This window comes from Thamnophis sirtalis, unplaced genomic scaffold, assembly GCF_051295495.1.
Source record: "Thamnophis sirtalis isolate CommonGarterSnake01/CBP01778 unplaced genomic scaffold, rThaSir2_p1.2 scaffold_5, whole genome shotgun sequence".
NCBI lineage: Eukaryota > Metazoa > Chordata > Lepidosauria > Squamata > Natricidae > Thamnophis > Thamnophis sirtalis.
This window is the reverse complement of record NW_028261385.1, coordinates 108598536-108622487: the sequence shown is the minus strand read 5'-3', so window position 1 is coordinate 108622487 and position 23952 is coordinate 108598536. Positions and strand designations below refer to the sequence as shown.

Below are 23952 nucleotides of genomic sequence, written 5' to 3'. Positions count from 1 at the left end.
AGATCTTAATTTCATTTGTGAACACTTCAATAGGCTATTTTGTCCTGGTACATTTGCACATGTCCTCAAACTCTCCAAAAGTAAAAAATGTTTATTGGTATTCAATAGCAATAATTTAATTTTGATTACACATGAATATATCTAGATTTTTTTTCTTTGGATGATCAAGGCCATGTATTTTTAAGAGTTTTGAGTTTTCCACAGAATGTATATTGCATAGGACTAAATATGTAATGTTTACTAATAAAAAGTAATTTATTTACTTGTCATCCATTCTTAAAGGATGCAGGAAACTATGATACCTAATACAGTTTGGCAAGTAAATAGTATATAGCAATGTTTCTCGAAGTGTGGTCTGCAGACCACTGGAGGTCCCTCAAGACCCTCTCATGAAAGCCAGCTATGCTTAAAAAATAATATATATTAAAATCCATGCAAATAATTGTGAGCAGCAGCAGTGGGGAACGTACAGCAGATTTATTTCTTTAATGTGTTTCTCTTTCTCTAGTTTTAGGGCTTGTGGGGAAACAGATCACATTTTATGTCATATTTTACACATAAATTTTGAAAATTCACAATTCACAAATTTTTAGGTACCACTATGTATCTAATGGATTTAATATTGTTGTTTTTGTATTATCCAATCAATAAATAAAAGCCTACTCTACAAATGCATCCATTTTAATTTTTAATATGATGAAAAATAACCTATAGAAACAAAATCTCTTTGGGGACCCTCCATCATTTTTAAAAGTGGGAAAGGGTCCTGAGTAAAAAAATAATAATGTATATAGCATACCTGAAGCAAAATCAGCATGGCAAATAGGAGAGTAATCTGAGTGGTTGAGTCATGATGGCTTTATACACTTTTCAATTCTTATTAGAATTGGCCTCTCATCTAATACATATTGTGGTCCTAAAATATTTAATCGACAAGAGTTTCATAGGTAGCAGAGAACAAGTGTGCATATCCTTGTTTTTTATATAATTTATAACTTCACATAGTTCTTTTCTGAGTTGATGGTTTTGTTCATTACAGAAAGAAACCAGTCCAGATTTTCTAAAGCAGGCTTTTCTTTACCCACTCCTTGAAAAAACACCCTCCTCTGTGTTTCGAATTTCCATCCAATGTTCTATTTTTCTTTTTTGTTAATCTCCTGGGAATTGGTCTTTCTAAATTTCTTATTCATCTCACTGACAATAATCTTCCAGGTTCCTTTTCAGTAGGTTTCAAAATAAGACTCTCAATAGAGTCTTCCGTTACCCATATTTTATATCATCATTTGGCAGTCAATGCCAATCAGACATAATCTGTGGGTGTTCTTTTAGATGCTTTGGCATCTAAAATGTTGGTATTCTGCATCTACCCCCATAATTTTTTTAGTTTTAATCTTATCTTTCAGGTTACTCATTTTTATTCCAAGATTTCCTTTGAGACTAGGATATCAAAATTATGCATGCTAATACTACTTTTTACTATAATGTTGCTCTAAGAGAATCCTGCAAGTCTGAATGCACTTACCCATCCCTCATGAGACCTAGGGAGAGTCTTGCCAGAGATGCTTTTTCCAGTGCAGTTCTGGCCTAGACTCAGATTTCTTTTATCTAACTGTTCTCTTGGTTGAATCTCTTCTTTCTGTTCCTCAAGGTGATTCTTTCTTCCCATTATGCACCCAGCCATGCTCAAATTCTCATTTTAGATTACAACAGTCTGAAACATTTTGTAGAGATCTTGGCTTGAATGTTATCTAATGCTTTAAACTCAACATGGATAGAAAGAAATAACTAAAAGAAAATCAGTGATTATTGTTTTTATCATGACTATAGTCCCTCTCCTTCACTACTCCTGCTTTTGGTTTCTCTCGACATCTACAGATGTCAGGGAAATGGGAGTTCTGATACACAATGGCTTCACAATAAGTGAAGTATATTAACTTAAAAGTATAATTTGGATGTTTTTAAAAAGGAATTTCTAGTTTGAGGACAAGTACAAGGTATATTATCTAAAACTGTAGAACAGTTGATTTATTATTTCATTTATGGTTGTATTTCTGACTTTCTCTGATTATTTGAATAAAAAACAGTAGTACAAGAGCTTCCAGTTCAATCATGTTATCAATTTAGCCTCCTATACATCTCCATATTTTATAAATCCGTTATGCCTGGATAAGTAACTTAGCCTGGAGCCTGTGATGATTCTATTCATTATGACCGCAACACCTTAATTTGGGGCTTTTATGTATCTTATAATGGACTTGTGGAATTGATTGCCTTTGAGCCTTTCATTAAATCCTGAATTAATAAAATATGAAAAGGGGCTAAAACAGTGTTATTTCACACTCATGCTAGTGGAAGGACTACCATTTCTTTGCACTGCTATAACAGTATCACTGGATTGTGTTTTATTATTTTTGTGGAAGGTAGTGGTGAGCAGAACTTTGAAATGGCTTATGTAAATTGCATTGGTGGTTGATTTTTATTTGCTTATTAAGAATATATGATATCTAGTGGAGGTTATTGCCGCAATTAAGTTCTAGCTAATGAAACTACATTTGCCATTATGTTGTTGTATTGAGCAGTAATTCCACTTTAACTGTATCTTGTATTTTAATTTGGATATGAGATATTGTAGTTTGCATAGTATATCTTGTAATACACTTAGGTACAGGAGTGAAATTTTTGGGGGGATAAAAATGATTACTATTGCTATTGACTAATGAGTCCTTTACATAAATCAGTGGGAGTTACCCTGTTACTTGGAACTCCAGTTTTACACAAATACCTTCCAAACTGCCAAGTCATCATTTTAAACAGACAACCCAGGAGAACACATCATCTTTCAAGTAGCCAGCTTAGAAAATTGGCAGAAGACATGGTCCATGGTTGCATAAAGTAGCTTACAGCTGTACCAGGGTCCTTCTTAATAGGTTTTTTCCCCTCTTTATGCAGTCGCATAAACAGATTGAATAGAACACATACATCATTGCTCTTATTCCACCCTTTTTTTCCACTCTTATTCCACCCTTTTTTCATAGTAGTGTGTTTTGAAGACAGAAAATCTGGGACACGATTACTTTGAAGTACCAAAAGGCTGCCTTGTAGCCCCATGCCTGACCCTATGAACAATACATATAAAGTTCATTTATGACTCTCATAAAATAATTATTTACAATTCCTAGAACTGAATTACTAGAACAGCTAGAATTAATGTGGCACAGGTAACAGTGTTTTTAAAAAAATCTTCATATAAGAACAAATGAAGAAACAAAAGGCAAGGAAAAAAACTTTCGTAGATATGAAGAAATGCAATTAAACCTTTAGTGGTTGGAATTGGAGTATAAAACAAATGGGAGAACACAGCAATGCACTAGAAAAAAACCTAGCATCTATGTAGAAAAAGCAAATAATATGCCTAATATGAAATCAGTTCACTATCGCTATCCAACATTGATAGAAATCAAAGGCATTGATTGTTACAGATATGCAAAATGTTTTTTCTCAAACAAGAGGGAGATCAGAGCAATTTCTTTCAAACCTAAAAGAGCTATTTCAACCTTTAGAACATTTTGAGCTTACCTTGTTTTGAATGTGGAACTTTTGAATCTTTTTAATTATAGCTTCTCTGTCCACTTTCACAGCAGAGTTGTCTATCAAGGAATCTATCAAGGAACCTATGAGTTTCCTTAAGAAGAACATATTCCTTGTATTCATACATGGAATAGGAATAATCCAATACCCTCATAGAAGTTGTCTTCTAATTTTGCAATGTATAAATTGGTTTCCACCTAATCTTCAATCACCCAAATCTCTTTGTATTCTTTGCTGTATTAACAACTGAATTATCGTGCAAATCAGAAGTGGTCAAGTTGCATCGTGAACTAGGTCTCCATTGCAAAAGTCTAGGAATCCTGGATCAACTGGTATGTTGGAAGTCCATTTACCAGGACTGGGTGGAGGAAACTATGTAAAACAACAGCAATGGCTTTTCTGAAATTAAAGGAATCCAGAGTAGGCATGTCTTCATATCCATGAAACCTTAAGGTTGATGCCTGTATGGAGAAAGATGTCATATGTGACATCTTACGATAGATGTATTTACAACAATATGAAAGACTGTTGTCTGGGATCAAAAGATTTATACAGGAGAATTGAAGTACATCTACAGTCTTTGAAAGTTCAATTTCTGGAATCTTGGGTCCAGTAATGCAAACTGTGGAAAAGTGGTAGTTATGCCCCCCAAAAACCCCACAAGGAAGGAAGGATTCTATTCTTTTCTTTTTGGCATTGAAAAACTAACAATTTCCTAATGCAGTCTTTTAAAATTAGTTAAATTAGTTCTTTCTGTTCATGTCTGAATTTCCTAATGTTTTGTGTTGAAGATTTCTTCTAATTCCAATGTCAATGTTTTGTCTTCACACTTTTCTTAAAAGTGGTAAAAATAATTGCTATTGCCCTTAGAGTTCACAAGTGTACAGGTTTTTTTTGTAATAGAGCATTTGTTTGTTTGTTTGCTTGCTTGCTTATAATAATTTCAAGTTCAAGCTGTAAATTGATAATTATACTTTTCAATTTTATGTGCTAGACATAAAAGTAAGCACATAAAAACCCAGTTTGTACATAATACAGGTTTAGACTTCTGAACACCTTCAAATTTGGCACCTTTGAGAAAGAAGGACTGGTACAACCGGGAGCTGACTTGGAGGGGTCATACAGGTCTGCCAACACTAGAAGAAAAACACCTAAAGTTAAGCAGCATATAGATTTTAGGGGGATGCTGGGTGGCAGGAGCAATTGCCGTTCCCCAAGGCCTACATATCTTGGAGGACAGCACAATGCAACATTTCACAGCTGCAGAAATGTTTCCAGGGCTAAAGTCAAGGTGGCAGCTATCTGAGAGTACTAAAGGCCATGGCCTCTTCTGGGGGAGATAGGTGGATAGGGCGAAGTTGCAGTGTCCCTGCGGTCATAAGGACGGACACACTGACAAGCATCTGAATTTTTATCACGTGACTGCTGGGTGCTGGAACAGCCGTAACTTTGGGCACAGGTCATAACTCCCTTTGTTCAGAGTGCTGCTAAACAAATGGTCATAAGTTGAGGATTACCTGTATATCATCTCTTAATAATTTATGACATTTTTCTTTATAATTTATGTCCTTATATTATGTTTGAATTTGTAATTTTAAATGTAACTTGTGTTTGTTTTGTAGTTATAATATCTGAAGGATTTTTAAAATCTTTTTTTTAAAAATCTTAAAGGTCCCCTTGCAAATATATATATGTTTCGTCTAATTTGCAAATGATGAGAATTGAAATGACCATTGGCTTATCTGAAGGATCCTTTTCTGTGAGCTGCGAAGAGAGTCCAGGCATAGGTTAAACTCAGCCAATCTGCCCAATTAAAAACTTCTCTAGATTTTTTCAATGAAGGCATGGAACTGTTGCAAGTTGATAAGTTGACCAACAAGTCTACAAGGAATGTCCAAACAAAACCTGCAATGAACACCGGAGACAGACCCCAGGGTGGGGGTTGGACTCTCCTCGCAGTGCACAGAAAAGGACCCTTCAGGTAAGCCAATGGTCATTTTTCTGTGCGCTGCTTGGAGAGTCCATTTACCAAAAGTAAATGTCAATAGGGCAGGAGGCAGTTGAGTTCAGGGTCTCTCCACTGGTATGAATGCCCTGAAGAATTCGCCTCCCAAAAGCCCCTTCAACAGAAGCGAACTTGTCCAGTTTATAGTTCCGAACAAATGGAAATAAGGAAGTCCAGGTCACTGCCCTGCAAATCTCTTCTATTGGTGCCTGAGACGTTCAGGCTGTGGAGGTGGCGGCGCTTCTCATAGAATGTGCGGTGATATGGCGTGGCACCAGTCTGGATTGCAGGACATGAGCGAGGGAAATGCATGTGCACAGCCAACGCCCAATAGTAGCTGAAGACACTTTGCGGCCTTGGGATGCAAGTTGAAAAGACACGAAGAGTTATTTGGATCATCTGAACGCTGCCGTGCGTTTAATGTATCTACATAGAGATCTACGAACAACAAGTATGTGCCATCTCCTTTCTTTCGGATGTTTGAGATGTGGACAAAAATCAGGGAGGATGACCTTCTGGGCCCGGTGAAACCAGGAGTTGATCTTGGGGATAAATGCTGGGTCCAGAAGGAGGATCACCCAGTTGTGATGTATCAAACACAAATCCTCCTGAACTGACAGTGTTGCCAACTCCAAGATTCGCCGCACGGAAGTGATGGCAACTAAGAAGGCAGTCTTAAATGTCAGATGTTTCAGACTGGTGGACCGTAGTGGTTCAAAGGGCGGACCTATCAGGGCCCGAAGCACGACTCCGAGCTCCCAGGATGGGTATTTATGGACAACCGGGAGCTTCAGGTTGGTTGCGCCCCACAGAAATCTACGGATGATGAGGTGCTGCCCAAGTGATGAATGTCTGTCAGATACCAGGATCATGGACAAGGCAGCCACCTGACACCTGAGCGTGTTAGGCACCAAGCCTTGGTGAAGTCCATCCTGTCCAAGATCTGTGGAACAGTAGCTAAGGTCTACCTCACCCTGTGCATCGTGCACCAACTGTTGAAAGACCTCCAGGTGGCGTCATATATCCTGGTCGTGGACAGACGTCTGGATGCCTGAATTATCTGGATGACCTTGGTGGAGAGCCTGCCCCTACTCAGGAGTTCCCTCCCAAATGCCAGATGGCCAGTTGCAGCCATTGGGGCTCTGGTGTTGAAGAGCCCCCTGGCTGAGGGAGAACTCACGCTGGGGAATCCACCATGGTTGCTCGATGGACAGACTCACCAGGTTGATGAACCATGTCCTTCTGGGCCAGAAGGGACCACGAGCAGGACCTCCGCCCCCTCCAACAGGATCTTCCGAATTAGCCTGGGTAGGAGAGGCAATGGTGGAAACGCATATAGCAGACCCGGTGGCCAGGGGCAATGAAGAGCATTGACCTTCTGCGTGCGGAGTGTGAAATCAGGTGAAGAACCTGGGAAGGTACATGTTCTCCAGGGTGGCGAATAGATCGACCAGCGGCCAGCCGAACCTCTGCGACAGTTGTTGGAACAAACTTGGATGCAGGCACCACTCTGAGTGATTGACCGTGGCCCTGCTCAGCCAATCCACCTGGATGTTGTTCACCCTGGAGATGTGCTCCACCTGAACAGAGCATGGGTGCTTTTCTGCCCACCTTCCCAGGGATTCGGCCTCCGCCATCAGGGACCTGGATCAGGTGCTGCCCTGGCAGTTTATGTGCACCTTGGCCGCTACATTGTCTGTGAGGATCATAAGTGATGTCCCTGAATGTCATGGTGGAAGTGAAGACAAGCCAGTCTTGCCGCTCTTAACTCCAGCCAATTGATGCTGTGAGCCACCTCAGCTGTCTTGTGCTATTTGGTTGTGGAGGTGAGTCCCCCAGCCAAAGAGGCTGGCAGCCGTCGTGATGGTCAGTGGTTCTGGCTCCTTGAAGAAGGTGCCCTTCGTCAGGGCGGGGGACAGCCACCACTTGAGAGATTGACGCACCCGAGGTGAGTCCGGAGTCAACGCCTGGGAGTTGCTTTCGTTGGCCTGTTGGTAAGGTAAGAGGTGCCACTGGAGCCGTCAAGAATGAAGCCTCGCCCAAGGTACAATGGATAGGCAAAAAATCATTTTTCCCAACAGTTGAGATGACTGGAAGAGAATGTCATCCAGGTAGCATTGGAGCCGCACTGGATGAGATCTGAGGAAGGCCGCTTCCGCTGCGAGGATCTTTGTAACATTCTGGGTGCCGATGACAGACCGAATGGCAGGGCCCTGTACTGGTAGTGTTGGCCTGCATAAAAGAACCTCAGAAACCTGTGGTGGGCCTTGCGAATTGGGATGTGGGGGTATGCTTCTTTGAGATCTATAGATGTTAGTAGCTCTCCCAGCCTGATACAGGCCACTGCATCTTGAACCTCTTGTAAGCTATGTGATGGTTTAGCTTTTTTAAGTCTAGTATCCCCCTCCACGCCCTGGAATTCTTTGGGAGATTATGGAATAAAACTCTGTCCTTTCCTGACCTGGTGGAACCGGTTCTATGGCCCTGATGTCCCTGAGATAAAGAATCTCCTGTTCCATGAGAGCCTTCATGACAGGACAAGAGGGGGTTGGACAACAAATGAAGTGACGAGGAGAGGGGATAGGAACTCTAAGATCACACCTATGCAGATCGTTTTCAGTACCCACTGATCCAACGTGATTCGCTCCCATTGGGCACGGAACAGTTGAAGACGTCCTCCGATGGGAGCCGTCCGCTGATGGTCACTTATATCATCTGAAGAGTCTGGAGCCACCCCACGAAAGGGACATTTTGAAAAGTTCTGCTGGTGACCCTAGTCACGAAAGGGCTGACGGTCCTGGGACCTGTTAGTGCCCTGGGAGTAGGAACGTTGAAAAGAATTGGAACTGGAGGAAGGTTCCGTGGCCCAAAAGGGCTGCCTCTTATAGAAATTGGAACCCCTATGTTCAAATTTTTTAGTGACTGAAGGCATGACCTTCTTCTTGTCTTTATTTTCAATAAGGACAGGATCTAGGGCCTCCCCAAAGAGCTTGCCCCCTTTAAACGGGACAGAAGCAAGCTTCCATTTGGACTTCATGTCCACGTTCCAGTGCCTAAGCCATAAAAGGTGGTGGTGGTGACGTTGGAAGCCAGGGTCCTAGATGCGAACTTAATGGCATTCAGAGTCGCATTTGCTGTGTACTCTGTCACCGCAATGATCTTACTGACATCCTGCCTTAATTTGTTATCCCCGGGCGGTAGTTTGGTGAGTAGCTGCCTGAACCAGAGGAGAGAGGCCCTGAGAGGAAGGACGCAAACCAATATTAGCACTAATAATTTTAAGTGGATCAACTATGGAATTCCCAGAATAAAAATACATTTGTTTTCAACTTCTGTATATTATTTAGTTAATCATACATCTAGAGGAGGACATAAATCAATATTTGAATTCCTTTCTATATCACTACTTTTTCTCTCATAGAAATCACAATTACATTCGAGACCCCAAATAGCTTGCAATTTATATGTGAGGTTAGCTTATAGTACTAAATAGAAATGTTATCTTCATCTTTCCCAATATGAATATGGTTTTCTTTTTTATGCATGTTAAAATAATATACATGCCATTCTTTAATAGCCAAAGTGTTGAAATGTATAATTTATATTATTACTATTTGAGAACAGGCACCAATAAACGTTATAGCATAGTTTAAAATTAATTTAAAGCTTCTTTTAAGTGGTCTTTCAATGTATCTCTGTTGCATCATCGATAAATTATTAGGTAGCTGGAAGAAGAGGTGGGTTAAATTTCATTTTAACAGAGATACAATTACATTATTATCTTTGACTTCAGCAGCTTCTCATACCAAGTCATACATTATTGGATAAAACTCTTATAAAAAGAAACTTAACTTAAACTTCAATCCTTACAGGAGAAAGTCAAATTATTTCTACCCTTAAATGCATTCTTGTGCTTGTCTTGAGCTAGATAGACATCTGGTCTTAACTATCAATTTATTACATAATTACAATTTCTGAAACAGCTTTGTGACTACACTGCACACGATAATGAGAATGGGAATGGATGAAAAACCTAGTAAGATATTAGTTTCTGAAAATATTCTCATTATCTGATATTGAGACAGATTTTTCACACACAAAGTAAAACTTCCCCAATTATGATAGGTTCAAATCACCAATGTACTATATTTCTTCATAAAGTAGGAAATATAACTAAATTTATGAAACCTGGCTACCTCTGATGGAGTTCCAGCTGACTAGCATAAATAGCTTATTAGTCATTGTTGCTGCTGCTAATACTATTATTTATTGTATTGGGAGCAAAGAAAGTTTTTAATTGTGATTAAATTTCACAAGTGGTATATAGACCAAAATAAAGATAAAGATAGAGCAAAATAAAAATAAACATACACAGCAGTCTTTTGAATCCCTCGTAACTATCCACAGCACAGAAAAGTCAAGACTGAAAGCAAGAGGACACAATTAAATTCAGTCCTATGGAGCAGATTATTTTAATCCCACATCTGAAAATCATAAACTCTATGAACTCTCATAACTCTACCAAAAATGAAGGTGTGGAAATTTAACTGGGGTTTGATGATTTGTAGATTATAAAACAAGTTCAGAACTATATTTGTTTTGTCTAAATTGAAGCCTACAGCTTGCTATATGCCATATTTGTATTTAAAAAGCTGACAAAAAAACTTTTAAAAAGCAAGATTCGCTTTCTTTTCATTAAACAAACAAGTTACATACTGGCCAGAGGTTTTTTTTAATCAAATCCTTTTTTAAAAAAATCATTCCAACCCAATAACTTTTTTTTAAAAAAAAAGCATTGATGATTTTGTGAATGAAAAAATAGGCTCTCTGGTCCTTGTTAACTTAAATATATTTTTGCACAGAAGAGTGGGACAATGTCTATTGTACACAGCAATTCCTCCTTACTGCTCATTTCTCTCTCTCAACAACTACAACCTCACTCAAATACAAGGAATTTAAAAATGCCCATGGTGACCATAGATGTCACCTTATCCTATCTCTCTGGAACAACTGAGAAAAGCTGGAAAAAGGGAAGACAATAAAAAAGTGGCTGGACAAGATCTCAAAGAATATTGGAATGTCTTTGAAAGAGCTATAAATTGTTAGTAGGGACAGGTGCAGGGGTGGGTTCCTGCCAGTTCTAACCTCTTCTATAGAAGAGGTTCCACAAATCTACAATGCTGTTTAGATCCGGTTCCAGCTCCCTCCCTCAGCCCATCCGCACATCATCAAGATGAAGAGTGAGAGGAGGAATTCTTAGAGTTGAAGTCCACAAGTCTTAAAGCTGTCAAGTTTGAACACCCCTGGGTTTTTTTCTAAAGGGTTAGAGGTGCAAGGGTCTTGTAACTTGACAGCTTTAAGACTTGCGTGCTTCAAATGCCAGAGTTTCTGAGCCAACATTTTGGTTGCTAAGCAAGAGCGTAGTTAAGTGATTTTCACATTTTAAAAGTTGGCCACACCCACCCAGTCACATGGCTGGCAAGCCACTCCCACCTGGTCACATGGCCGGCAAGTTACTCCCACAAAGCAGGCCACACCTACAGAAGAGGTTCTAAAAAAATTTGAAACCCCCCACTGGACAGGTGGAAATGTAGATATTATACTCAACTTGATTGTATCTACCTATCTATATGTACTTGGTGGTACCTATTGCCTATTGAAACAAGGCATAGATTTTAGAAGTTTTAATACTCCATAGATGCTATTAATAAAATTATTTCAGTCTGACATGGAAAGGCGACAGTAGTGAGGAGCGGGCAGGGGCGCAATGCCATAAGTATTTTAGGAGCCTTTGGTGGTCTCTGAGCTTTGCTGTTTTCTTGCAGATGTTTCATTACCCAAATTAGATAACATCATCAGTTCAGCCATAAGTATATGAAGAAATAATGTCTGAATTGCATACAATGAGCCTTTGATTTATTCTTCAATGTCTTTCACGCAAAAGCGCTTTCATAATTAAGGAAGTGTTACTATTTACTTAACAACGTATTTGGATAAGCTTAAATTAACTTACCAAACTGAAGCTGCAGTCTTTGGAATTATGTCATTCTGAAATTATTATTGTGGAATAAAATTGCTAGAATTAACCTGCTATGCAGAAACCTATTGAACCATCGTGCTCAATTGTGGCTGGGTTTATTTTTGATACAACAGTGTCCAGTGGCCCCAATGCAAAATGTGCTCCCATTCAGAATAAAGGCCCTGCATGAATTATTTTCTCCCTGTCTGCTATTTGCTGCTGAAAATATTGCTTTCAGGAATCACCTTGGGCAGCAAGGACCCACCAGGACTGGTATGAGGCCTCAATTACGATTCTGGCCTTTAATAGAGATTATCACTTCTTGTCATTTTGACAGAGTACTACATACTAACAGACCATGGCCATGACTGGATTAATTCTTTAAAACACACACACGCACGCATGGGCGCACACACACACACACACACAGTTAATTTAGTGAATGAGTCGGTACAAGAAATTTTTACAATTAATACTATTTGGTGGAAAATATCCTCTGATGGATATGAGAAAAAGATAAATCACTTTGGATTGACAAAGCGTAAATAATACAATTGCTGACAAGATACTGATTTTAAAGGAAGAAGAAAAAGAAGAAGTTAACATGGTCTTTGAAAACCCTTCCCGTTCTACATAGCAATGGAATCTATTCAGAAAGTCAGGGGGAGGGGCACCTTTTAAAATAGCTTTTGAGAGCTGGAAAAGGGGGAAAACAGGGAGCCATTGAAAAAGCTCCTCACAGGGTGAATTATCAATGGAATGCGTTTTAGCATTCAGGATACCCACCCATGCAGAACAGTGAAACTGGGCGACGATTTCCCGCTTCATTCCTAAACCTCAGGCCAATCTGTCCCTTCCTAAACCTCAGGCCAGAGCCTGAAAGACTGTGGAACAGGGATACATACTGCAAATCACTGAGACAACAGTCGAAGCCTATCTAAAGTAATGAAGGGAAATCAATGCAACATTTCTATTCTATTCTGTAACACTCTCGGAATCCTTTAGTACATCAGAGTAATTTCTGTTCCAAAGCTCCATGCACTGAAATGTGCTTCTCATAAAACATCCATATAATAAGAGGCAACAAAGAAAAATATATTTTATAATACAAAAGTATTTTATAATAATCTCCTAACATTTAATGCTAAAATCCCAAGGTAGTCTATAGCAAAACATTTGTAAACACATTTGTCTTTCAAGAATATAATTTGCTTTACAAAAACCAGAACTTCACAATATGAAAACATCTGAAATTCCAGTTGTTCCATTTTTTTTCCTCTTCATAAATTAGAATGAAAAGTATCATTTTGGCTACCAAAACTTCATTTCTGTTGCCCTTTTTTCAAATTTCCTTTCTATTGGAACACTTTACAGAAATGAATCACTGGCAATTATCATATATTCATTTAGATATGATGCCAAACAAATTGAAAATATGGTTTCTAATTTTGTATAGTTGATTAGTCATAAAACCATATTTATCAATTAGTTAAATTTGCTAAGCTATCACTGAAATAGATACTATCAGTTTTCAATGTGTTTATCCTCACATTTTTCATATACATATTTTTTGATTTCTTAAAAAAATACCATAGTTAATAGATGGACACATCTATGCAGTTTTCTTGGCAATAAAATGGAAATTATTTGCCTTTCTTCTTTCCAGAATAAGTCTTGACTTCTTGTCTACTTCAGCATGGTTCTCAAGTACAGATAAGAGTCCAAAATTGTTTTATATTTCAGTAAGGTATAATTGGAATGAAGGGGTAGAAGTCAGGTAGGGCTGGCCAAGTTCTGTCACCCACTGAGACTGTCATACTGTAAGACAAAATAAGTAACACTAAAATCAAAGAATACATTCCAAAAGCTTTCCTGTGGAGTGAACCTTACAGAGGAATAGAAAAAATTAAGGAAAACCACTTGAGAAATATATATGCTGGGCATGAAACAAAAGCAAACCACACCCAAATCATACACTTGACAATTAATCAGTCTGTCAATGATGGCCATAAAGTCATATACACATAACCAAGAACAGGGAAGCATTTGATAAGTTTGCAGGATGTCCATTTCCCTTTGGAATGTGAAGCCAAATTTTAGATTCATCAAATTGACCAAAAGCATTAACCACCAGGGCATTAACCAGGGAAATTTGTTCAATGCTGAATGATCACCAAGAACCTCTACTCCTCTTACAACCACGCATACTTATTTTCATCTTTGAAATAAAGCACTTGGTATGGGGTAAAATTCTTCTTTCCACCTACTATGTATCATTTAAACATCTTAACCATTTTAACTATTTTCTTTGCACTTATGAGGACAGTATACAAAAGTAGGAAATACAACTCTTCTAATCACCATAATTATCATCAAGTACAGCAGACAGCACATACAACAGAACAGTATTATCATACCACCCAACTGAAAAGCTTTTTTTTAGCAGCACCAAATGATCATGATGTTGGTGACACAACAGAGAAAGCTCTTTCCTTTGTTAGATTATAACCAACTGTACTGGGGAAAAAGCTTCGTGACAATCTTAAGTATTGAACCAGCTAACAGAAATGCATTTTGCAGTTGACTGAAACTCAGCCTGCCCAGGGCTCTTAAAGCAGGTATAGCTTCTTGGAACAGAAGCTAATGAGGAGGTCATGCAAGAGATAACCCAGTTCTATCAGGCCATTCTCAAATCCATGTCATATAAAAGTCTTGATTTCTAGTAGCAACTCAGAACCTGAGAAGAAATAGCAAAGTTGCAAATAAAAGTAAATGAAAATAACACTCAGTGTTCATAATTCTATATATTAATCCAGAATTGCTGCATTTTACTGCACCATTTCAACTATAAACAATATTGTACTGTAATATAAAAAAATAATAAAACATATACTTATTTTCATGTGACTGATGAGAAGCAGGCAGGATTCAAATGGGAATTTTGCAAATAACATGAAGGTAATTTAAAGCAAGTGATCTTCAAACCAAAATTGAAAATTAACTGCTACACTATAGCCACTCATAGAAAGTAAGGCTGTTATTCTATTAAACAAATAGATACATTAATGTATGTCTCCATTACAATTTCAGATATAAAAACAGAAATTCTAAAAAAAGAAGTTATATGTGTGTGTGGGGGGGATTTATATTCAGAGGGGACAGAAATCTTCTTAAATATGGTGGTTCACATCTGCAGAATTTTTAAACTACTAGAATAAAAAAGGTATTTTAAGAATTCCTATTCTAAAGGAAGGTGTATCACAGAGGAAATGCAACATTTCTTGAAATATATTTTCCAAAACAGAATAACTGCTACAAGAGATATTTACCATGTTTTCCCGAAAATATGACATGTCCCCAAAATAAGCCCAAGCCTGATTTTTGGGATGGGCCTAAATATACGCCCTCCCCTGAAAATAAGCCCTAGTGAAGGGATGGGCGTGGCCACACAGGAGGCAGCCCTTCCCTTCTCCGGTCACCTCATGGAAGGTCAGCCCCTTAATTGCTGCCCGCTGAGCAGCTGAGCTAGCGAAGGCTGTGCAACTTGGCCCAGATCTCCAGAGCACCTCCCCAGCTGCCACCCCCAAGTTGCACCTCAAAATAGTAAGAACCCCCCTCCCCCAAAAATAAAGTCAAGTGCTTATTTCAGGGGTAAAAAAATATAATACAGGGTCTTATTTTCAGGGAAATATGGTAGTTGTTTTGTATCCCATCCTTTGTACGGGAATTCAAAGCAACTTAACATGGTGCTCATTCCTCTCATTTGTCCCTACAACAGAAACCCTCTAAGAGAGGTCCAGCTAAGAGAGAGAAACTAGCCCAAAGTCATTCAATGAGCTTATTTTGCTCATAGCGTATTAAAATTGGTCTCACTCCTAACCTCACACTTTAAACATTATCGCACAATGACTACAGAAGAAGTAGAAAATGTTAGGCAATTTAATCTATCAATGATTATCACTGTAAACTGCCCACACCTGTTAAGAGTAATTATTATTTTCTGGAACTTTACAACCGATTCCAGGATTTCTTCACTCATGTCACTTCTGGATCCCTGGATGAAGAGCAGCTGCCATTAGATAGAGCATGAGGAAGACAACTCTGCAGAGTGAAAGATTCTTGTACGGGTTTTGAAGAAGAGGAAGCAACAAATGATGGTGATTGGATACTTCCTGTTCAGTTCTTGAGAACTGAGAAATGAAGCAGAGTTTGGCAAACCAGAGAACTTGTCAAGAGAAGTGCATGCAAACTTTCTGGAGCATACATACACTGCTCTAAGAGAGGACTGTAAAGCACTGTAAAGCGGTATATAAGTCTAAGTACTATTGCTATTTGGGATTCCCTCAAATTTCGGGTTCAAAAGTTTTATTTCTTTTAAAACAAACATTTCATCATTCCTCAATCAGTAAGACATCGAAGGCGGGATTCCCTCAAATTTCATATACTCACTAATCCTTCCCCTGTACTACCGATTATGTGGGAACAAATAACACAACCAGAATCAGCTTTGAAGGCACTGCAATGACTACTAAATGGTGGGCAGGAGAGTGAAAGAGCTGGGAGCACAATAGACCATAAAGAGAAGAATATTGGAAGTGATTAACCGGCTATGTAAATGGTGAGAACAGAAATGTGACATATTTCATAGGTGGGAAATTTCTGGCAAAAGATGAGGTAGACTAATGAGAACCAGGAAAAATATTTTTGAAAAGCTCCTTGCAAATCTGAACTAGAGGGATTCAAGATGAATTAACTAAAATTCCTATGGAAATGGGAGATGACAGACTAAAAAAAGTAAGAGTGTCTAGCAGTGAGAAAACCAAAAATAATTAGAAATCTTAAAGCAAGATCTAGAAGGCATTACTGAAATATATTGGGATGAAATCCATGCATGCAGCACTATTACTGAAGAGTACCCAAAAGGAATAGGCTATACAAAAGTGAGGGGAGAGGAAAATGGGAGACATATGTGAAGGAAGTACACATATGTCTTTATCCAGGAATCTGAAGGTGACACTCCAGTTGCAAATTTTGGAGTAACAATAAAAATAGAGGAAAAACAATCTTTTTGTGTGAGGTAGTTCTGTAGCCAGGGAGAAGATCTGTAGCTCCCTGTAGCCAGGGAGAAGATTTGGACAATTTTCTCTTGCACCAGAAAGAACTTCAGGGAGTACAAATATAGTCATAGTGGGAGATTTTAACTATCTGGACATCTGCTGGGAAACTAACCTAGCCAAGGGTCCAAGATTCCTCAGGAGGTTTTAATTTTTTACCTTTATAATTTGTATTAATAATTCAAGGTGGTGAATACACCTAATTCTTCTCCTATTTTTGCCACAACAACTATGTGAGGTGGGTTAGTCTGAGAAAAAGCTCATTTATATATGGAATGCACAATACAAATTGCCAAAACCATGCTCCTATTTTCCTTTCAGTGGTATCTTGAACCCCCCAGATGACAGAGTTCTCTTGACTGTCCCACAGTTATCCAGCAGGCTTTCATACTAAAGGCAGAACTAGAACTCACGGTCTCCCGGTTTTTAGCCTGGTTCCTTAATGACTAAACCAAACTGGCTCTCTTGCTAACTAATAAATTGATCTTGCTAACCAATTAGTTTTCCAAGACGTTAAAAAGGAGATAAGGCGTTTGCCTCTTCTTGATTTAATCCTAACCACTAGAAAGAGCTGGCTGAAGAGACAAAAGCAATGGGGAAAGTAATTATGTCATCCTGGGATTCAAAATGCTACTTAAAGAGAAATAGGAACATAGTATGTAGCCCTGCACTGTGCAATCCATTTATAAATGAGTCAAATGAAAAATTAGAAAGCAGTTATTAAGTTTGCAAATGAGGCAAAAAACAAGGAATAGCAAATATAGAACAATATGTTGATTCAAGAATAGCCTGACCATGGAACAATGGGAAGAACCCAAAAAATGCAAGTATAATTTCATTTGGATAGAAAGCCCAGAAACATCAGCAAAGAAAAGGAGTGTCCATACTGGGCAGGAGTACCTTTAAAAAAGAAAGATCTGATTGTCTTGGTAGATCACAAGTTGAACATGAGCCAACAATGTGATGCAGCTGAAAAACATGCAAATGCAATCACAGGCTTCATCGGCAAATATTTAATGCCAACCTCAAGATAAGCACTTATCCTGTTTATTCTACATCATTCAGACATAGAATAGACATAGAATAATGTCCAGTTCTGGGCACTGCATTTTAGGAAGGACATTGACAAACTGAAACCTGTCCAGAGGAGACCAATCAGATAATAAAGAATATAAAAGGAAATCCTTATGATGAAGCAGTGGGCATATTAGCCAGGACAAAAAGAAGGCGGGAAACATAATAATTGTTTTTGAGGATCTCAGGGGTATCATACAGAAGGTGGAGCCAAATATTTCACAATTGTTCCATAAGACAGGAGAAGAAGCAATGAGTTTGAATTGTAAAGAAGTAAATTTTGGCTGAACATTATGAACATTTCCTAATAATAAAAGCTATTTAACAATGAAACAGATTGCCTAATGAAGTAGTACATTTTCTGTTACTGGAAGTGAGACTGGATAGTCATCTCTTGGAAATGTCATAGTAGATCCCCAAACTGTTAAAGATTGGACTAAAAATTTCCAATTTCCTACTCTACGGTAGTAGATAATGAGCATGTGCTATTGTTTTTCCACTCTGCCATCCACCTACTCTAATTGGCCTGGAAGGGGATGAGATGGATGGCATACCAGAACAGAGCAATGAGCTCTTCTCTGATTTGGAAATGGGAGAGGCAACTGACAAAGGAAGAGGATCAGAAGAGGAAGAAAACTAAGCAGTGAAAACTCAGAGGAACATTTGTGGCCTAGCCATGTGCACTACTGTTTGTTTCTCATCCCTGCATATGTTTGGGGAACAACAGTAATTTTGCAGACTAGGTCTTCTTTACTCCATGCCAAAGTAGCTTATTTTCCCATCTCTTGCAGAAATGCCAATTTGTAGACATTCTAAGTTTTAATGAAACATGATCCAAAATTGAGCAAAGAAAGTTGACGATAAAAGCCCAAAACTAAAATCATCACTTGTCTTGCTTGCCCATTGCTTAGGACTCCATAGATCCTCGTTTGTCAGTGTCAGCCCAGCTGCTTCTCAACCAGGGAAGAGAGGAGGGGCAATGACAGGCCAGACTCTAGTTGGGTAAGAATAAGAAGGGACCATTGGATAGCTCATCTATGAGGATGGTGGGAATGAGGGGGGGGGGATCACTTGATATGGGAGGAACCTTTTGTGGAGTGTTCAGGATTTAGAACTAGTGCAAAATATTGTGCCAGATTGGCATCTACTCAGTGGTGAAATTCAAATGTTTTTACTACCAGTTCTATGGGCATGGCTTGGTGAGCATGGCAGGGGAAGGATACTACAAAATCTCCATTTCCACTCCACTCCAGGGGAAGGATATTGCAAAATGCCCATTCCCTCCCCACTCTGGGGCCAGCCAGAGGTGGTATTTGCCGGTTCTCCGAACTACTCACATTTTCCACTACCGGTTCTCCAGAACCTGCTGAATTTCACCCCTGCATCTACTATATATTATTGAATAAACCACTTTAGTTTTGTATGAATGACACTGGCTGCTGCTAGAACTGTGCAGAACTTTGAAACAGTACTTTGATTGAAGTCCTCTCCCCCTTTAAAGACCTTGTGAAATGTGAAACACCACAGCACTTTGCTTTTAACCAGCAGAATTAAGTGGTCTTGGAGTATTGCTTTAGTCATCAAAAGTGGCTTCCAATTTTGATGACCAAAGGCTCTTATCTCAAAGCAATACAAATCTTACCAGTAGATTGGCTCTGCCTTGATGCTTCAGAGAAGCAAAATAATGTGACTACATGAGAGGAAAGATCTTTGTAAGTCAGGTTGGCTACAATCCAAACAGTTCCACTGCCAACTAGCCTCTGGGCATAAGTCATCTTGTTGGCTATTACCTATAAGTGATTTGGGGCCAGAATATCTGAAAAGCCTCTTGCTGTCCCATCATCAAAACATACTAGATGAGTGGGAATATAAAACAAGACTTTATCTTTGATGTGATTAGAATGTTACCTTCATCATTTGGTTTTAGGTTGACTGCTAACATGCCTTTTGTTCTACATGGCTTTTAAGCTATATAAAATATAATAGCTTGATTTCTTTAAAGGACTATGTTCCGTCTGTTTTTAATTTACATGCATGCGCACATATGTTTTCGATTCTTAAATTACTGTAAACTTGTACATTGTAAATTGCCTGTGCAGACCATTCTGGGCCAAAAATTGGTCACCTCTGCAATACATTGTTGGCAAAAATAAAACACCTATTGTTTTCCCACAAATGTCAACTAAAATTAACTATATGCAAAAATTGTACCAAATACGCATAATTAAAATAAGTTTTTCAAACATTATCATGCAATGAACATAAATAGGCCATTAAGGAATTCAGAAGAATTCTAAAAAGTTCCTAAGATTAGGCAACTTACATCTTCGTTTCAGTCCAATTAAGGCAGATATTTGAAATTAAAAAAAACAGTAAGAATTTGGGGAAGACTAAGATAATCTCTCCCATCAGAAAGGAATTGATAACATGGTAAAATGCTGGTCTCCAGTGACCAGCAAGCTAATTCATTTCTAAGGAAATTATTACTGCTAGGTTGAACTAGATTTAAGAAACACAAATCCTTTGTCAGAAGCTCCAATTTTCTTGCAGAGATTCACCCATCATATGTCAATAAATAACAAATACTAGTGAATGAAGGACATCCTGAGCAGTCTCAACTGTATGTTAACATATGTATTCTTCTTCCCTTTCTGCACTCCAAAAGGCTCCCTTGAACAATTATAACTGCAAATTCCCAATAGGGGGAATCAACTCTTCTGTTGTTTTTCATACATCATTTCAGGCTAAAGAGAGATAGAGATGTAACTATCAGTTTTATTTTACACCTTAGCCAACGCAAACTTTAATTCCAAATGTATTTGTTACAGGTCCAGGTTAGAGGCAATATACATAATTAAATTCCAGGCTACATCCAAATAATTTGTTGTACAATCAAACCCAAGGACAAAGGCGGTACATACAAAGGGGGCACTAAAATTGCTCCACCTTAGTTCTTCATTGTAACAGAATACAAGTTGATGTTTATTTTCCAGATGACATCATGGTCTATAGAATATACAAGAAAACTAAAATATTGGGTGTCAGAAAACAAAGGACATGGATCAAATCTTATCTTCCAGAAGGCCCGGATGTACCACCAAATTGCCTTGGAAGATAAATGCTACTTGGTAATCCTTCAAAGTTACAAACATCACAATGTAAAGAAACTATAAAAATAACAATTTCTTTATATCAATATGTCTGAGGAGTTTGCAGGAAACTGTATTTAAAGTAATGCAAAAATTACTCATAGTTTCACAATACATTGTTCTGATCACATCTGCTGAAATCCTGTAGGTTCTCATAAATGAAATACTTTGATTTCAATTTAAAAAAAAATCAGTTTGAATTAATGTGTAGATGGGCCTATACATAAAAAGGCACTCTGCACAGCTGTAGATCAGTTGTGAATACCAATCTTCTTTTCACTTTTTACTTCAACAGGATGCAACAAAATAGAGTTCCTTTGAGTATGCTAAGCTAAAAAAGGAATAACACTCATGACAAACAACAAAACAGCAGCAGCTGAAGCCACAAGAGAGAGGTTGCATCACCTCAGTGATAGTAACACAGTAGATGCAAAATTGTAAGGACAGCTGATTTACCTTTAAAAAAACAAGACAAATTGAAAGGCATTGTTTGCTTCTGTTCTATAATCACCAACTTGGCCCTGAAAAATGCTCCTCCTTTTTTAATTCCAATCTGAAGAAAGCATTTATAGGGAAAGCAGTTAGTATAATTTATAGGCACACCTAATAAAAGTAGAATACTTGCTTAGACATCTGAAGAGACTAGGAAATAGTTATTTCTCCTGGATAATTAATGGCAGAAAAAGTAGAAGTAAGGAGAGTAAAAACAGGAGCTACTCTTCCCTAGATTTAAGTCTGCCCTGAGTTAGATTGACTTTAACTTCTTTTTTTCTTTTTCTCTTTCTTTCTTTCTTTCTCTCTCCCTCCCCAACCTGGTTTACAGCATTGCTATTATGAGGAAAAAATGCATTATGCCTTAAATTTCTGGAGGAAAGGTAGGAATAACAAATGTATTATTTCATTCATTAAAGTGCAGGACAAGGATGCCTGGATCATTACTCCTAGAGGCTTTCATCTGTCCTCCACCAATCGTTTCTTCTCAAGGTTTATAAACAGTAACTTCTGCACAGAAGAACTGCACATAAAGCAAAATACTGTAACATTCTCACATATTCTAATAAAATAGAGAATCCCCTGTCTTTGCAACTGGAGAAGAAAATCTAAACATCTGGGCCACCGCATTTTTATGGCGGCTTGAAAAGAAGAAGCTGAACCGTTGCTATTGGCGACATTGAATTCCCGCCCGTTAATGAGAACAACGCCAGGTAGGGCCAAGACTTGGGGCGCTATAAAGCAGGCTCCATTAACAGTCACTGAAGGAAGGAAAGGGAAAAATTCTTCTCCAAATTGACCGTTTTCGGGGTTCAAAAGACCCACCAAGGGAAGCAGGCAGCAAAACCACCCAACGACTGAGTAACTGAGAGAAGCACGCCTTCCCTTCGAGTCTATCGGGAGATCTTTCCCTACCCCCCCCCTCCTCTTTTAAAGGCTACCCGGGCCGAAAGATAGCAGTCCCTCTTCCAGCCTCTCCCGCCTCTAAAAGATGGAGCTTCTCAGCGTACCTGCGACCCAAACACAACGGGGAGGGGAGGGGAGAGGAGGGAAGAAAGCGCGATGCCATCCTTTCATGGCATCACCGCCTGGCTTCCTAGCACATTAGCTCCGCCGCAGAGCTGTGTAGCTGACCTCCTCCCGCTCATGCACGCAACCCCTTCCCGGAGAAAGGGACTGCCGTTACCTGCCGCCAGCTAGGATCAGATTGCTGCAGCGGAAGAGGGGCATCATTGCTCAGCCCAGTACAAAGCACTGTCCCTCGTCTCGCTCCCCCTCCTCTCTCAGCGCTGCTGCCGTGGATGGCATCCAAACGCCCATCTACGGGCCATTTTCCGGGGAGGCTCCTGGCACATGCCCGGCACCGCTTCTCGCCGAGAAGGAGACTCTTGAACCTTTCACGCCCAAGAAGACGGAACACAACACCGCCAGTCCCCGCGGGAGAGACGCAGCAGGGAGGGAGGGAGGGACCGGCGGCGGCGGCGGCACCGATAGAAAAGCTCAAAGAAAAGGAGGGGCGATCTGGGTTACCTTTCCGCAGGGTCCAGAGGAGCGAGTCCCGCACCGTCGCGCCCGCCCGAGCCAGAATCCAGGGAGAGGCCGCCCGCACGGCGGGCCGTGCTGTACTCCTTCGCTCCCTCCGCCTCGCTCGCCGCGACGGCCAGCCTTGCGCCCTAGCGCGCGCGCGCGCGCCCCCCACCGCTGCGGCTGCGCTCCACTCAGTGCTCAGAAGAGCCGCTGCAGCGCCGTCGCCGCCACCTGTCCAGGCACGGTGAGCCCCCGGTCACCGCCATCCCCGCCGCCGGTGGATTCTTCTCAAGCGGCCCCTACCCTCCTCGCTCTTCTCCAACCAGAGCCCGAGCTGGCGTCGCCCCTTCCCCTCCCCCGGGAGACAGCTGGGCGAGGGTCTAACGGAGCCCTAAGTGACGGGCCAACCCGACGCTCCCGCCGGTGTCCTGGGCACAGGAACAGTAGCGAAGGACAAGTGAGCCCCCGGAAGTGCTGTGGGCCGACGGCCAAGACTACGATGCCTGGAGGGATGGAGGAAGGCAGCACCTCTCCCCAATGAATGCCGCTCTTAGCCCCCGGACCGAAGCCCCACAGAGCCGAGCAAGAGGGGGGGAGGAGAGGGAGAAAGAGAGAGAGGCGCGCTGGGAAAACCTGGATCTGGATTTACTGGAGTTGCGAGCTCCACCTACAGCTTGGCGCCCTCGAGTGAGCCGGGGAAGGGGTGAGGAGGTAAAAATGCAATGTGCTCCGTCCGACTTTGGTTTCTCGGGCCGTAGTGGCGATAAGATCCCCGGCTCGGTTGGACGGTTTATCTCCTTCTTCGCTTTTCGTACTGTCGGGTACGTTAGGAGGAAATTGCAAGCTGTATTTCTTTCTTTTCTACCCTGTTCAACATTTACGAATTCTTTCCCCACCTCCGTAACTCCCAAGTCCCCTTCGGTCATTTTCTTTTTGATGCCTTCAGGTCTTGGAATATTCCCACATTAGCATTCTCTGTAAGCA

General features: G+C 40.0%; 1 protein-coding gene across 19 annotated transcripts in view; it reads right to left on the bottom strand.

The window, feature by feature from the left end:
- ADGRL3 (adhesion G protein-coupled receptor L3) overlaps positions 1 to 23425 on the bottom strand; it is a 540567-nt gene extending 517142 nt beyond the window's left edge. For 7 of the 19 annotated variants that reach the window (XM_087716479.1, XM_087716483.1, XM_087716485.1 and 4 more), the window contains exon 1: positions 22972 to 23424. The gene's annotated coding sequence lies outside the window, so the exon portion shown is untranslated. Of the gene's footprint in view, positions 1 to 22971 lie in introns of all 19 variants that reach the window. The other 12 variants (XM_087716490.1, XM_087716491.1, XM_087716498.1 and 9 more) reach the window with 3 other exon arrangements.
- Positions 23426 to 23952: the final 527 nt, after the last annotated feature.